The sequence below is a fragment of the Anser brachyrhynchus genome (genome assembly GCF_964034855.1).
Source record: "Anser brachyrhynchus genome assembly, chromosome: 2".
Lineage (NCBI taxonomy): Eukaryota > Metazoa > Chordata > Aves > Anseriformes > Anatidae > Anser > Anser brachyrhynchus.
The window spans coordinates 60,255,687-60,268,750 of record NC_137695.1 but is presented as its reverse complement, the minus strand read 5'-3'; the positions used below and the strand labels follow the sequence as shown (position 1 = coordinate 60,268,750).

The following is a 13,064-nucleotide window of genomic DNA, read 5'->3' as shown; positions in this document are numbered from 1 at the left end:
AAAAACCAGCCAGGTTATCTATATGATAAACAAAAAACAGTTTAAATGTAACACATTTATTTCTTGAAAAAATAACAACTGGGTTGCACATGTAGTAACTTCCACCAAATTCAACTGCCTGCCGAGAGAAAGGAAAGGAAATGGATTCTTCTCTCTACCTATTATTAGCAACATTTCTCTGGCCAGTTTTAACACAAGCTTATATATAGTTTAATCGTTACATCCCTCAATACCCTTTCTCCATAGAGTTTAGCAGATAATCGCTTTAATTAGCGTGAAATATGCACCCTGTATACCAGATATTAATTACTGCTGTAATATGGAAGACATACTGAGATGCTGAGTCACTTACGTCTTCATGACCATGTCTATTGGGAAGAAAGTTTTGAGTCACACTGCACCCACTCCCTTGCTTTGCCAGCTTACCCTTCCTGAAAGTGCAAGATTGAATGTCTGTACAGAAATAATTTCAGAAAACTCGAACTTTGTAAGCCATTAAGACAGCTGGGCACTTTGGAGCAATTTTGTTGTCCCTTCCCACAAAAGCTGGTGAAAACTTGGTGGCAAAGGAGCAAAGATTGCTGCATGTGTTTGCTTTTAGCCTGGCACCAAAGACTGATGCCTTTAACAAGTCAACAGTAATTAAATACATCACCCACACGAAGGGAGAGCTGTGTTGCATTCTCAGGCTGCGTGTACCAAGCTGTGATGAAGCAAGGCTGAAAGCTGAGTTCACAGCTGACAAAAGACAAGAAACTTGCTGTAACCTTCTTCACCATCACACCCTGACGGTATGACAGCTTCAGGACTCAGAGTGAAGACCCTCCTCTCACAGCATCCAGGCTCCAAAGGCACTGGAAGAAGTCCAAATTTCATCATAAGGGGTTGGGGTGCCTGCCCTTGCCAACCTGCTCTTTGGCAAAAGACAATGATTAAGCCTGTCATGTATTTGCTCTAGTCCAACTGGTTGACCCGAACTAAATGTCTTTTTGTCCCTATTTTTCCAATTAATTTAGCATATATACAACACAGACACAGGCAGCAGCTGTGAGAGCAGCAAGGGCAGCCTGTTCCTTTGATGCTGCTGGCTTACAAAGAATAATAAAACAAGAAATGTATTTTTTTTCTTTTAACATACACACACCACGATCAATGGAGATAGTTGTCATCACCTAGAAGGCCAACAGAACATAATCTTACATGTGAGACAATTCTACCCTGCTATCAGCTTGGAAACACTAACCTATGAATGGGACAGAGATCAAAGTTATGCATTCCTAACAGGATACCAGTTTCCCTGCAACAAAATCCACAAGGGCTCATAAAATCTGGGGAATAAAGACCTTTCCTGTTGTGCTTTTCTCCCTCTTCCCCCTTTCCCTTCCTTATTTGGCTTCTGTGTGTTTCTTGCCCTCGCAAGGCTTTCTGCAAGGTAAGCCTTCCACGTATGAAAATACCTCCCTGCTCTGAAGTTTGTTACAGAGCTGCATTGGCTGTGTGCTAGCAGCAGGCATCAGAGCAATCACTCCTTTGGCACCCAGGCAAAGCACCCACGAGAAGTCCAGTCACTCTCCATTCATTGTGTTTAAAATGCACTTAGCAGCAGAAACCAGGAGCAGTTTCCCACCACTGTGCAGAGCAGGCACCCCCTTTCCTCAGAGCACCTTTTCTCTGCATGCTTTTGATTTGCCAGTGTTTTGGAAACACAGCTTTGGTGGAAACACAGCTTTGCTCTGGTTGGTATTGTGAAACCCAAGCAGCCATGAAGCATTAGCTGTCTTGTGGTTCCCTGCCAGGCCAAGGGTGGAATGCAGGAGCCTTGAAACTCATGGCGAAGTAGGAAGCGAAAATACCACAGCTGGATATCACATTACAGGGTGAATTTCCCATCCCAGCAGTGAGGAAAATGCAGTAGTATAGCAAATTCGATACACGTCTAACAAAGAAACTAAGTTTGGAAACTCACAATGTCACTTTACAAATCATTTCTTCTAATGTCGTATAAACTCGGAGCTTGAAACCCAAACAGAGTGCTGGCAAGCAGGAGCCCTGGTGTTATCTGGTGCATATAGAACAGAAAACTGTTAAACAGCTTTTGCAAGAAGGCTGCGAGTCTGTATTATCCTCAGTGATTCGCTCTCCAACTGGCCAACAGCCAGCCGCTGCAGCGGGAGCGAGATGAAGAGCCAGGCTGTCAGCCTCTCCCTTCAGACCCAGTGGGAGCCATTCAAGGACACTGGGACTCAACTGCTTCTCTCCTCCTCTGCCCTGCCTCTTCCTCTCCCTCCTCTCCTCCGCGTGCCTGGTGTCTGAGGATGCTACAGAAAGGACACCCATCTGGGTAACATCAATCAGCAGCAGGCACATACGCTGTATTAGCAGAGGCAGAAAGAAGGAGTCATCAGATTCCACATAAAATTCCTGACTCTGGACTCTAATGTTTACTAATCTTCTCTCCAGTATCTGATTTTAACTTGCTGCTAACTTCTCCAACTCAATTCCAGCCTGTGCTTTTCTCACTCCTTTGTGTTTCCAGACACTCCTTTCCTACTGTCCCATTTTCCCTCTGCCTTCATCTGCTCTCAGCTCCCGCTGTCTGAGCACTCCTGATTTCTTCCAATAAATGGAAAATCCCTTCCTTTCCTTCCCCCTCATAGTAAACTTCAGCATGGACATCTTTTGAATTGTTTAACTCCCTCCTTCAAACTAAAATATGACTTTTAGAAAGGGTGCAGCCAAACGTGCTTACTCTTAGCTGTTGTTTTCCCGTGCTGCATCTGATCTTACGTTGCAACCTCTTCACATACCAGTAAAGACTGACTTTTGTCCTGTGTAAATAACAAACACTACAGCCCAGGATTGGCTCTGCAGACACTGTCAGTGACAAGCAAATCACATCTCCAGATGTGAGTGGCACTCCTCCCCCATCATTTTTATTGCACATGCAGTTCATCACTGGCCTTGGCAAATGGTGCTCTGCCTTGGGTCTGAGGCCATGCCACAGGATACAACAAGCCTTCAGCATGAAAAAAGGCAGGTACGTTTTCAGAGGTACTGCTTGACATTTTATGCCTCATTTGTAAACCATGGGTAGGCAGGAATTCTGTGCATCTTCTCCTACACAGGGGTTTTCCTCTTCAGCAGCACACTTAGAGCACTAAGGCTTCCTCCAGATCAGGACCTTTGCGTCTGCACCCACAGCTCCTGCAAACTCAAATTTAATACAATGCCTAAGATAGTTTGAATAGTTATTTGAAGACAGAGGTCCCTGGGTTTGTGACATTAGGCTGATTTTATTCTACTCCTCAGTAACCTTGATTACACCTACACTCCTGACGTGTAAGAGAATGCCATGGTTTAACCCAGCAGGCAGCTCAGCAACACACAGACATTTGCTCACCCCCCAATTCCAAGTGGGATCGGAGAGAGAATGGGGGGAGAAAAAGTTAAAGTTCATGGGTTGAGATGAAGACAGTTAAATGGGACAGAAAAGGAAGAGAAATAATAATAATAGAGTTAATTTTCCTCCTAGTAGCTGGTATGGTGCTGTGTTTGGGATTTAGGTTGAGAACAACGCCGATGTTTTAGTTGTTGCAGAGCAGTGCTTACACTAAGTCACAGGCTTTTCAGCTTCTCACATCACCATGCCTGTGAGGAGCCTGGGGGTGCACGAGGAACTGTGAGGGGACAGAACCGGGACAGAGAAGCAGCAGAAAGCAGGGCTGACTATGTAGGTGTCTCCTTTCTGGCCAGACTGCCTTCCTTTTCATCACAAACATGTCAAAATGCTTTGAATGACACACAACTACCGTACCTAACACAGCATCACCTACCCATCTCCAGTCTGCCAACTTCCCCTTGTCCAGATTCTGATGCTCTGGAGAGTCTCAACCACTCAGCAGGAGACTGGCACATGCATGCCGAGGCAGTGAGATCAGTGTATGGGGAGGCAGGTATATTTTTTCCTATTAGTCATGACACTTTCCTTGATGAATGTTACTGAGGTGTCTGCAGAGTCTTAAAAACTTACATGGTCACACAAGTTCAGCAGCTGCAAACAGAATCAGATGCATGATAAATCACAAAAAGGGTGAAGCCACTTTTTTTTTTTTTAATACTTTCTCTGGCCGCTGCTGAACTACAGGTGAGCTATAAGTAAGAATTCAGTTATTATTCATAAAACTGGTGTGTCATTTTGTTCTGTTGTTTACAGCTGCAGTGGAGAAACTCTTCACACAAAGACCAACCAGCAGCAGATTTGGAATTCTGCCATCACAAAAACTGAACAAAGTGCAATTCCCTTTTCGGCCTGTGTAACCCTTTCTAAATTGGGGAAGGAGAAATATGGCATTCTGAAAACTGATGTGGCAATCATGAGTTAGTTACATCTATTTCAAAATATCACTACCTAGCATTATTCTGAAATGATCACGTATTTTTTCTATCAGCAGTAAGTGAGAGCAGGGGGTTCTCATACCACACACTTTAGGTTGCTTTTGGTACGTAAGCATTTGAAACGTTTTCAGTGAAGAAGATCAGATGCTTCAAATTCAAGTGGAAATGCTATCCCTTTCTTTGGTGGAATTGGAGAGGCCCACTCAGGCAGGTGAAATACCACTCTCCGGCTATCAACAGAGTAGCAGCAAAAATCTATAGGCAAGTAAGCAAACACAGAACTTGACTTCATACATGGTCCTTCAGCCACCCCATCTGCTCAGTGCCAAATGGACAGGATTCAGGAGAATAATTTCCAGTCTCTGTCTCTCACCACTGGTGCAGTAGGGTAAGAGTTGCCATCTTAGCTCCAGATGTCCATTTAGAGAAGGTGCAGAGCATTCCCTACCCAGCCTTGTTTTCCCTACAAACTTGCACCTGTCCTCCCACCTGTGTTTCTGAACTACTCCAGGGGCAGGAATAGTTCAAGGTGCCAAGGAGCAGGAAGAGACAGCTGCCCCTAAGAGAAGGCAAGCCAGGAGCCCTGGATAACCCAGGCACAGGCAATGCACTCAGTCCCACCAGATCTGGGCCAGGTGAGCCAAGCCAGGTGCTGATCACAGGGATCATCAGCAGTCGGAGTCCTAGCAAAGTGATGAACCCCATCCAGGGGCGCAGTCAGGTGCAAAATGAGGGCCAAAGACAAGACGGGAGACAAGCTACATCATAGCTCTGAGGGGTCCATCCAGGAAAACAGGTACCTCCTGAGCAGGCCCCAGGCCCACCCAGGAGCAGGGCCAGAGACAGGCACACCTTCAACAGAGCTCAGACAGGGACTGGGGGCCCTGGGCTAAGCTTAAGAAGCACTTCTGGGTGCATGTCTGTGGGTGACGGTCCTAAGTAAGGCTGTTCAATGCAGTTAAGGCCTCTTAGTGGCCTCAGGATCCTCACATCGGTTTTCTTTGCCTTGGAGAGCTGGAACTGCTCTAAAATGTGCCAAGATATCAATATAGTGCACATGGTCCCTGGTTTGGCATCCCCTGCAACTGTGAAAAGTACAGTGGGCCCAGATGCATGATGCAACCTCCGTGCTTGTCACAGAAGGCACTAAAATAGCAACGTTTCCTGGAAGCAGATTTAAGGCCACTCAGGAGAGCCACAAAGGTCTGTGTCACAGGAAAGTCTGGATCAAAATTTTGAGGTTGGTTTGGTGTTAGAGAGGTGATCTGTCACAAATGGCTTCCAAATTGCTTTAAGCTGTGCTTAGGTAAAAACCTCTTCTAAGCATAACCTATCTTAAAAAAAATCATGGTGATTTAAGCATTTCCTGATTTTAGAGGAAACTATAACTCCAGGACTGGATATTTTAATGCCAAGTTTTGTCCTGATAAATTTTTAAATGGCTCTTTTATGAATCTGTTGAAAAATACATTTATATTGAAAACAGCAAGTGATCCTTAACTATAACATTGTAAATATGACACTGAGCTGAGGTTACAGATGGAACAATAATCTATCTCACAGAACAAAGCTTGTCAACGAAGTGGGATGAAATATTGTAATATAACCTAATTTATTATTGCCTTTTCATCCATCTTGTTATATTATGAAAGTGTCAAAGTTCAAACCTCGATATTTAATCATTTAACAGTACGTTATTCAATGCTGGAGCAAGCATTGATGGCATAACTCTCATACCAATGATATCCATGCTGTTTCTCTGATATCTGTTCAATTCAGTCCTGCTTGAAGAATTGAAAAATGTTGAACTCATTAAACTGTCTATGATCCTTTTCTTTTTTACCTTTTTTTTTTTTTAATCTCAAATAATCTTCTGATGGATGCCCCCAAAACGTTAACACTTTTATCTCTAGTAGACCCTGGAAGATGAAATAGCAATAAGTACTTTTCTTGCTAGGTAAATAGTCCTATTTTAAAGCACATAGCTAAATCCCTTTGGTAATACTTCCCATGTTAAATGATTATGCATGTTTAATACGATAACTATTTGTACAGACTGACCATTTTGCACCAGCAGTCAACAACTGGCTAGTAAAAACTTGTCATATTAAGAAAGCTGAGTTCTAAGATAGTAAGGCTTGACCCTGAAAATACAAGTGAGAACAATTCTAATAGTTGTGATTAGCCCAAATGATCAAATTACTCCTCACTGTTACAAGTATATTCATGGTTGTAGGTCCTTGATAAATCAGACTCATGCAACTAATTGTACACCAAAATGATATGGGAAAATCATGAGTCAAACAATCATTCTGTTTCTCAAAATCTTTAGTTGTTATTGTAGGGTTCAATACTATATAAACCTGAATCAATGAGAAACTGTCCACTGATTTCATTAATAAAATCCTGAAGTGATTGTGAATATACTTTTCATAAGCACAAAGTACTGACCTAATTCTGCTGCCCTGACAGCCACCAGAAAACCTTCCACTGACTTCAATACAAGGACAGTGAGGACAGCACTGCCTATTTTTAAAATGCAATTCCACGGCTCCTTTTCTCCTTGCACTTCTAACTGAATTTGTTAGCTGTATGGCATTCTCGAAATCAGGACAGCGAAGCAAATGATTTAGAATGTTTAAAGAATTAGAGTTAATTGAATATATGGAAATGCCAGAGTGGTCTTCACGTGAAAGAACTCCAAATACTACAAAGAACTGCACTGTTTACTGTAATTTCCTAATGGTGGAAAGGAAGAGGAGGGAAAATGACAACATGGCAACTCCTAATATGAGAGAGAACCTTGATTTCCTATACTGCTTTTCATGTTCCAACACTGGTCAATATTTAGCTTGCCTTTTCTCCTTGGTTCACGCTGGCCCTATAGTCAGTATGAGGAAGTAAGTCACAGAAATACATGTGATAGTAACCCTCCATTCAGTAGATACATGTACATATCAATCACGAATGGATCGGTGCCTATGTAGCTTACGTATAAAAGCAACTAGACCAGGATTTGAAGTACACAGGCCCTGTTCTGTGTTCCATCACTTATCTACTCTGCCACCTTTGACGAGTTTGCTCACTTGCTCTTCAGCTGTTTGCCCAGATGTAAAACTGTGGCAAAGTGCTCAGGAATTGCTTGGTGTCTACAAGGTCAGACCAATAGACACTATGCTATGAATATTTTCTCACTGTGGCAAGGACAGCATCTTACAAAATGGGTGCAGTTCTGGAATGCAAACTCATAAAATATACAAACAACCTAACTTTGGGTTAGATCAGAATTTTTCTCCCTCATAAAGTTAAAAGGTATTATTGCACAGGAAAAGATACAAGTGACTGCACAAGCAATGTTTGTGGTGCGGGAAATCATGCAAGACAACCAGCTGATGACCCACAGCAAAAGCATATTACTCTGGTTCGCCTTTCCTTATTTGGGAAGTCTTAACATTATGCAGTTACAGTTAAAAATTGGCTACATTAATCAACACACCAAATCCTTAGTCAGTGACTGCATTCCTTATTTTCAAATGATGGACTGCCTCAATGCAGATCCAGCTTTTTACTTACTTTCTCTGCTACCTGCAATACTTCATAAACAACCCAAACATCAGTTCATGGACAGTTCATGGACTCACTCAAGAGATGTTTATACCATAAAAAAGAGTGTATATTCATTCAATTACTTAATATTTTTAACATTTTGTTTACATAAGGTCAAGCTGTAACACTGATGACTTTCATCCTAAATTAACACCTGTACAGTAAGCAACTGCTACTTCAGATGCCACTGAGCATATTCATTTCTTCATTGCACAAGTGCTGGCTTGGAGTCTTTTCGTATGTTCCTAAAAAGTGTATGTAGGCACTATGTTTTTTATTTTTTTCAAAATGCACATAAAACCCTGTCTTCTCAATGTTTCTCCAAGTCAAGCTTGGGCTTTATATTCTCACCCTCACATAATGATAATCTCACTGTTAACCTGCTTTCACACACATCAAGACTCACTAGAGTTCATTTGCCAAAACATATTGGCTGTGAAGTCTTCGTCGAGCTCCTTGTATTTGCACAACACTCACTCCACAGAGTGCTGACCCTGCACAGAGCTGTTGGACATTACAGCAATGCAAACAATCAATAAAAGTAATGCTAGCCAGATTTGGCCAGCTGGGATTTCCATTGCTTGTTTCTGGTAGAGCCTTACCAAGGAATTGTTTTAGCTCACTCAGCTCACACTGACTTCTATGAACCATAAATAGAATAAGATCCTGTATCTACATAGCACAGCACAGCTTCAGTGTTGGTACATTTTCCCTCCCCTGTCTTCAGCTGGTTCCAGTCTAATGACTTGTGGCCACTAATATATCAAGGATAATGTATCAATGCTACATTTGATGCACAATTCTTGACTGAAAATATAAAACAGACTCCTCACACTCCAAGCAAATGTTATTCAGATAAGCTCAGAAAATGTGTTGCTACACATTAGACGAGAGACTGCCATGGGCCTCCAATATACCATTCCTTTTTCACGTGGTAGCACAAAGTGCAGGAAGAAAGTCTAAAAGGTCTACAGCATACTAATTATCTGTTGTTATTAATAACAGATCGGACAGTGAAATTACCAACTGCATTCCTACAGCAAACTTCCATGCTCTACGATTCGCTTTTGATGCTCTAGAGGTGGTCTCACTTGCTATTCAAATTTTAGCTTCCTCCTGGTTACAGGCAGGGCACCTGCCATCTCTTGAAGTGTTTAACCACAGAGGCACCATCACAGGAGCATGCGGGCATATATATAAATCCTGCCTGCGTTCTGCTACCCCTTTCTTCTTTCCCTTTCCCCTTCCTCTCCTCCCACAAAACAGCAGGTCAAAGGAGTGTCAGAAGCTTTCTCACACTTAATGCTGTTAAGTCAGCTAATTGAATAAACATTTGTTTAACATTTGCTCCTATTTCACTAATGCACTGTGAGAATGAGAAGAATTTTATTCCCCCTCTCCCCCATCCTCCCCCTTCCTCAGGAGTGCCACTAGCTGTTATCGCAGTGACTAATGTGCTGTATGTGGCCATTATAGTCTTCAACTCTGAAATTACACCCAGGATGAGCGATAGGCTCTGCCTGTATGCTGATTGGAGTTGGATGATGATTGATTAGAAGAAAGTCGGACTATGTAGCCATGCAAAAAGAACTGCAGTAAGCCACAAGCTTAAACACTGCAGAGCGTTTCACCAGTGGCTTCAGAGCTATTAGATGTTTTCACATTAACAACATTTCTCACATCCAGGTTTGTGCATTTTATCTTTATTCTTTCAAATCCTGAAATTGCTTGGATAAGAGGGTTTTATATATATATATACACGCATTTCTAAGAGTAGCCTGAACTTTTAGGGGAAATTGAAGAGGCTTTGTGTCAAGTACAGCTAAATCCAGCCTTTCTATATCAAACCCCTGCTAGAAAATTACTGTGCAGATGATAAGGCTGAAAGATATAATAAAAAGTGACTCTACTCAATTTACACTGCAATATTGGTATGACTGAATATTTTTCATTCAGGTGACTGATAAAATCACTAAACTGTATTGCAGATAAATAAAGGAGGCTTCTGTCAAGAATAAACACCATTAATCATGAAGTCTCACCCTCTGAGTGGCTGTGCTATGCAACTGCACAAATGCACTATCACAAGTGGCATGTGACCCAGTGCCTCTTTTCTTTCCCCGCTTCCCTGGTGACGCTGTCTTCTTAGGAAATTTTTCTTTTTTTAGTCTATTTACAACATTTTTAAGTCCTGGAATATCTTTTCCATTCAAGTTTACAGGCAATTGCAACTGAAATCTAAATTTCAGTGACAATACGTTCAGCTAAAAATTGGTCCTGTGAGACAAAGCGAACCAACTCAGACTGCGGCTGCATGGCTGTAAATCCAGCCTTGTCGTGAGAAGTCTGCATTTAAACTGGTGAAGATGAGATCTTTGTAACTCCAAAGGTGAAACAAATAGAAGAATTTTATCAGCTCCCCAAAAGCCTCTTCTTCTTTTCTCCCCAAATCACATTTTCTTACAGGGTGCATCAGATTTGCTGTTTCCAAATAGGTGCCAAGAATCTTTTGAACATCCAAAGACAAAATTTCTCAGCAACACAAATCTAACTGAACAGAACTGATGGGTTACCTTTCCAAGAGGGACTTCCAAGCTAAAACTGGACATATGCTGAAAGAGACCGACTGTTATCCAGCAAAAGCACAGTCATATGAAAAGAAAACCAGACAACTTAGGTAACCTTTTTGTAACCTGTTTTAGAGCAAGTGATGATTCAATAGTGGCCACGTTATTAAGCCAGAATGAAGCAGTGCCCTACGCACTAATGAGGTTAAAAAATGTAGTTAGGTCTTCATGTTAAAGGCACTTAGCAAGCAGTTTGCTTGGCAAAGACCAACTGTGTGCTGGAGCAGAGGACTAATCACACAGGCAGGAATCAAATCGACTGGAAGAATTAGGAGACTTGAGGCCCCGAGGAATGTAATTCATGCAGAAAAGCAGTTGTCAGAGCGAGGCCAGGGAACTGTGTGGGAAGAAAGCAAAATAAACAGCTCAACAAAGAAAACAAAGACGCTCAAATAGTGGCTTTTCTAATGCTTGAGTACACTGAAACTCCAGTGGGTGCACATGACAAAAACCTCATCAAAGAAGACCTCTATGCAAGTAAATACACCGGTGAATGGTGCAGTGGTTCAAAAACACTCAGAAAATGCCTGAAGGTCTTTTAAAAAATATCCTTGAAGTTGTTATGTACAGAAGAGAAGGCGCACATATGTACATGTATGCGTGACTACGAAAAGAAGAACATACAAACAGTACAGAGCTAAGAAGAGAGTTGAAATGCTTTCTACAACTCCTCCTCATTTATCTTTTTGCTGTTCACAGATGGGACCAGGATGCAGCCAGCATGCAAACATTGCTCCTGCCCATGTGCACTGATACCCTCTGAGGAAAGACTTCATTGCTCCTTGGGATCCACTCTGACGGTCTGAAGACCAGATTCCTGTATCCACCAGGGGATCACTTGACCAGAAAGAAGAGGGCAAGCCTGGTGTCAGCCTCACCAACGCTCCTGTGGTATTCTTGGGAAGTTTTACTTGTGATGGGTGGGATTGGTGACAATAACGTTAGACTTTGAAATCAACTGACACTTCAATTTCACAAGTACTCTGCTCTCTTAAAAACATCATTTTCAACTAATGGGTTATTACTTCCCTAATTTAGTGTTTTGAAATTTTTAGAGAACTAAGCTTTTAGAGTACTTACAAGTACCTCTCTCCTCATTTATTTCCTTCGCTGCCATAAGCCCTCTCTGCCCAGCACTTGAGAATGTCACGCTTACTATTGTTTCAGCGAATTTGGGCTTCTCTTCTTCCCTTAACTCCTTCCACTAAGACAGCAGAAAGCAGGCATTCTTCAGCCCGTTAAAATACCTGAAAAGCCTCTCATGTTACCTCATATGAATACCCCCTTCAAAGTCTGTTTTGTGATGCAAGAAACATTCTTTTTCCAAACTATAAATAAATAAAGCAAACCAAACCCCTCAGCTTTCGTTTCATGCTCCTATTACAAGTCATGTCCACAACATCACAAAAATGAGATTTGGGGAAGAGAAAGGAAGAAAGCTTTTCTTCAATTCTAATTATACATGCTGAAATAAGATCTCAACTGCTTAAAACAAAAGCAAACTGGCAATAACAAAAGACAAATTTGGTGACTGAAAGTCTTTCATAATGCAATTGCTACCAACATTTGTGAAGGGAACATCTGACAAATTCTAACTTTAAAGGACTACAACCCTAACAGAAACAGTGATGTGAAGGTTCAGCATTAATCATTTCTGTTGAGGTGTGGCTGGATTTGCTTCTCATTTCTGTACTAACATTACCAGACAGCCCAAAATTGATATTCACAAGGACTGGCAACTATTAATGAACATAGAGCACCAGCTAGAATTTCTCACCTAACAGTACTACCTGCAGCAAAAACAATTACACGGATGTATAGAAATTACTGACTGCATAAAATACAGAGGGCATTTTCAGACATGACTCGTCCCACTCCACATCAATCTGTGGCAGCTAATTTGGGGCGGGGGGGGGGGGGGGGGGATGTCAGTGGCAGTACCATGTGCACATGTATGCTGTACCGAGGACTGGAAGTCAAGGAGTCACACAGCTGCTTCTCAGCTCTCTGTGAGGATCATTTATCAGAAAACCAAGTGACAGCATTCTCTCTTCCTCCGAGCACCACCACAAATACCAGACAAGCAAAAGATCAGCACCAACATCCAGGAGGGCAGTAGAATTCACAGCTATATGAAGCACAATGTATAGCAAAGGTGAACACTGAAAAATCTAAGTTTTAAAGGGGAAGAAAGAAATTCTGCCAACAGTTGCTTCCTGTATTTTCCATTCTGGTACCAAAGGTCCAGGTGTGGGGGCTGGCTGGGGTGCAACCAAATCAGAGTGGGAAAATACTCAGTTCTCATGTCAGGCTAAGAAGTTTTCTCTTACATGGGCCAGTTTCTTTATTTGATCTTGCAGGCATTGAAAGCCATTGTGATGCTACATAATCTGCACTACAAGTTGGTTCTCACAAATGTTGAATGTATAATGACTG

At 42.0% G+C, this 13,064-nt stretch overlaps 1 protein-coding gene across 6 annotated transcripts in view; it reads right to left on the bottom strand.

The window, feature by feature from the left end:
- Positions 1–13,064, bottom strand: part of GLI3 (GLI family zinc finger 3) — a 217,826-nt gene that overhangs the window by 73,579 nt on the left and 131,183 nt on the right. The window lies entirely within an intron of this gene.